General features: G+C 51.1%; 1 long non-coding RNA gene across 1 annotated transcript; it reads right to left on the bottom strand.

Annotated features, from left to right (window-relative positions):
- Window positions 1–1,498: 1,498 nt before the first annotated feature.
- Window positions 1,499–3,458, bottom strand: LOC124970571 (uncharacterized). Its single transcript, XR_007106152.1, has 3 exons — window positions 3,246–3,458; window positions 2,995–3,045; window positions 1,499–2,648 (listed from the first exon to the last, which is right to left on the bottom strand). It is a non-coding gene; the product is annotated as an uncharacterized LOC124970571 (long non-coding RNA).
- Between the last annotated feature and the right edge of the window lie 619 nt (window positions 3,459–4,077).

Genomic DNA, 4,077 nt, shown 5'->3' with positions numbered 1-4,077 from the left:
TGGGATTACAGGCATATGCCACCATGTCCGGCGCCAAATCAATTCTGAAAGGCCCCCACATCCCAATATCGCCACAACGGCAATCAAATTTCAACACGAGTTCCAGAGGGACCAACCAATCCAAACCGCAGCACTATTATTATCTCCCTTTTGCCGCTGAGAAAATTCACCTGAGGCTGCACAGCTAGTAACAGGCAGCGGAAGGATGGGATGGGGTGGAGGGGTTAGCACCGGGTATACGCCCTCCAGGCAGCGGCTGCCTTCAGGTGAATACAGTGGGGCTGCGGGTGTAGCTCAGAGCAGGAGCACTTGCCTGGCATGTGGGCGGCCCTGGGCTCTATCCCCACCACTGCCAAGGAAGGAGGGAGGGAGGGAGGGAGGGAGGAAGGAGGGAGGGAGGAGGGAGGGAAGGAGGAAGGGAGGAAGGAGGGAGGGAAGGAGGAAGGGAGGAAGGAGGGAGGGAAGGAAGGAAGGAGAGCTACAGCAGCCCAAGCAAGCAGGAAGTCCTGAGCAGACAGGAGAGGAGCAGCTGAGCAGGCGGACATTCCCATACAGGATGCCTTCCTCCCAAGTCTGGAAAAAAGAACCCCCTGAACCCAGTCGTAGGAAAGTCCTCTCAGGGTTGTGTGAAAGTGGACAGGTATGAAGCACATGTAGGTGACGTTGGTCTGTTGTCACAAGGGTTCCCCTTACATAATAGGCTTGACGTTTGACAGAAGACGCTTTCTTTTTTTTTTTTTAATTTTTTTTTAGTTTTAGATGGACACAATACCTTTGTTTTTATTTATTTATCTTTTCATGTGGTGCTGAGGATTGAACCCAGGGCCCCCCATGTGTGAGGCAAGCGCTCTACCATGAGCCACAACCCCAGCCCCAGAAGACGCTTTCTTAATCGATAGATCCTCTGCAAATTTCAGTGATGGACGCTCTCTGACTTCCTTCTTTCTTTCTTTCTCGGTACTGAGGATGGGGCCTCTACCACTGACTCACACCGCCAGTCCTTTTTTTTTTTTTGAACTGGGGATTGACCCCAGGGACACTCAACCACTGAGCACGTCCCCAGCCCTGTTTTGTGTTTTATTTAGAGACAGGGTCTCACTGAGTTGCTTAGCACCTTGCTTTTGCTGAGGCTGGCCTTGAACTTGCCGTCCTCCTGCCTCAGTCTGCAGAGTAGCTGGGATTGAGGGTATTCACTCCCACCCCTGGCGCATCCCTTGATTTTTTACTTTTCTTTCTTTCTTTTTTTTTTGTATCACAGGTTGAACCCAAGGGCGCTTAACCACTGAGGCACATCCCCAGCCTGATTTTATTTTTTATTTCAAAACAGTGTCTCACTAAGTTGCTTAGGGCCTTTCTAAATCGCTGAAGCTGGCTCTGAACTTGCAGTTCTTCTGCCTGAGCCTCTGGAGTAGCTGGGATTAGAGGCGTAAGCCCTGTGCCAGGTTCATCTCTTGATTTTTTTTTTTTTTTGCAGTGCTGGGGATTTGAACCCAGGGCCTTGTGCTTGCGAGGCAAGCACTCTACCAACTGAGCCGTATCCCCAGCCCCATCTCTTGATTTCTAAACACATGGTCCCAATGATTTTCTAGACATTTTCAAACTGGCCTACAACCACATAAAATTGCAGTTTGCAGGCCAGAGATTCCCAGGGGTTCAGGTCCAAGATAGACCCAGGAAGAGAGCAAACATGGATTCCTGCCTAAGCTGGAAGTTTATAGAAGTTCTTCAAGTCGTGCAACATGATCTTGCTTGAAATTTTGTTTATTTATTTATTTATTTTTTTTTGGCTACTATAGGGACCTTTCTCGTGCACTTGAACTTTGCCTGACTTTACATAAAACCCACAATTTAAAAATATTGAAGCCGCTCTTCTTCCGGTCTCAACCGCTCTGGGAGCAGCAGCTGACGGTGCAGACACGGCCAAGTCCAAGAACCACGCCACGCACAACCAATCCCCGAAAATGGCACAGAAATGGCATCAAGAAACCCCGATTACAGAGATAGGGGGTAGAATCTCTTAGTGGGTAGACCCCAAGTTCCCGAGAAATATGCACAACAAGAAGGGCCTGGAAAAGATGCAGGCAGACAAGGCCCTGAGTGCACGTGCTGAGGCCGTCAAGGCCCTGGTGAAGCCTGAGAGGTTAAGCCCAAGATGCTACAGGGTGCCAGCCGCAAGCTCGACCGCCCTGCCTTGCTTGCCCATCCCAAGCACGGGAAGAGTGCTGTGCCCACATGGCCAGGGAACGCAGGCTCTGCCAGCCAAAGGCCACAGCCCAAGCCAGACCCAGGCTGCAACTCCAGTATCAGCCTCGGCTCCGGCTCCGGCTCCGGCTCCTGCCCCCAAGGGTGCCCAGGTCCCTGCGAAGGCTCTATAATAGAAGCCTGTGTGAATGTGAGGACAGAGGACTGGCATGACCCCTGAGCCCCTGTCTCTGGGCACTGGTGTCCTCCTGTGTTGTTTGTATAAATAAATCCAGAGGCAGGAAAAAAAAAATGTTGAAACCGTTTTCGAGAGTCGCTGTTTTCTTGACAACGTTTTCTACCACGGAGCTTCTCCTCTCTTTCAAGGTCATTTCCAAAGGATCTCATAAAAGATGCAAAATTCAATTCCCACCGCAGCTACTGGAAAGCGGTATTTAATTTTAGCGCTGCCAAGTAAAATGAAGCCAGGGGTAAGTGATTTTGGCATCTGGAAGTGTTTCTCCCAGAGTGGCTCCGCCCTCCTTCTCTGCTCCCAGACTGGCCGCCCGGTTAATTTCTATTTTCTCCAGAATCACACCAATCTCCATGTCCAGTGTGAGTCAGGAGAAGAATGAGGAAATAACCGGGAGAGAGAACAAAATGTAGCCTCGTGGGCTCTTCCGGAATGGAATTGTTCAGTCTGGGAAGGAAGGGCTGGACCTGGACGGATTAGGCCAGACTGAGCCCCAGTCCTGCCCTCACCTGCTCTCCCCAAGCCTGTGTTTTCAGCCATAAACACAAGGACAACAATACCTGCTCACAGGAGTGCAAAGGGAAGAACTGCCGCTGGAGACTCTTGAAAAACTTAAAAAACAAAAAAAACAGGGTCTTGCTAAGTTGCCCAGGTTGGCCTCACCCTCCGATCCTCCTGCCTCAGCCTCCCGAGGAGCTGGGTGAGCAGTGTGCACCACCATCTGGCCTGAAGGCCTTCTATGCTCTGCAGCACAGCATTTGCCGTTTCGATCAGATCAGCACTTTTTCCCCCGGCTGCCTGCCTTTCATACCTGAAGAACAAAGAAAGTAAAAGCAAAGTCCTTCTCCTTTCCTCCATCAGCCCCTCGGTGGTTCTTGCCCAGGACATCGGCTCCGCATCCCCAGGGAGCCCTCCCCCCACCCCGGGGCCATCGCCGTGGTCGCTCTGGGGTGGGGGCGTGAACTAGAAGCGGCCACTGCATCAGCCCTCTGACTGCCCTTGAAGGGACTCTGCCATTCCCAGAGTGGTCACGTGGCCTTCTTGCTGGGGACACTGCCAGCCGAGAAACCAAAGCTTTGGCTTTGGTCTGTTAAACAGCAACTTTAAATTCGACCCAGCAGATCCCCAGGGAGTGAGGCCGCCTGGCTCTGTGGAGCGAACCGAGCTCACGTTCACTGTGGTGCTGAGGCAGCCTTCTTACTGCCCCTCTGTATTTTACGTTATTTTTTGGTTTCTAGTTTTGGTACCAGGGATGGAACTCAGGGCACTCCACCTCTGAGCCCCGGCCCAGCCCTTTCTATGTTTTTATTTTTTATTTTGAGACAAGGTCTTGCTAAGTTGCTTAGGGCCTCACTAAATTGCTGAGGCTGGCTTTGAACTTGAGATCCTCCTGCCTCCGCCTCCTGAGTCACCGGGATTATAGGCATGTGTCACCGCGCCCGGCTTAACTACCTCTTTGTACAAGGGCACCACATGGCAAGTGGTTATCTGGGACCCATAATTTGTGAGATCTTTAATTTAATATAATTATAAAGGCCACTCCCGAAATTCATGTCCAAATAACTGAAGGTACCAGAGGACGGCTCGAATACATCACTTCCTCCTCTTTTCCCTCTTTTGTGTCTCTTCCCCTAAATGACGCT

Source organism: Sciurus carolinensis, chromosome 18, assembly GCF_902686445.1.
Source record: "Sciurus carolinensis chromosome 18, mSciCar1.2, whole genome shotgun sequence".
Classification (NCBI taxonomy): Eukaryota; Metazoa; Chordata; class Mammalia; order Rodentia; family Sciuridae; genus Sciurus; species Sciurus carolinensis.
Note: the sequence above shows the minus strand (reverse complement) of the source record. Positions and strands in the feature narration are given on the sequence as shown.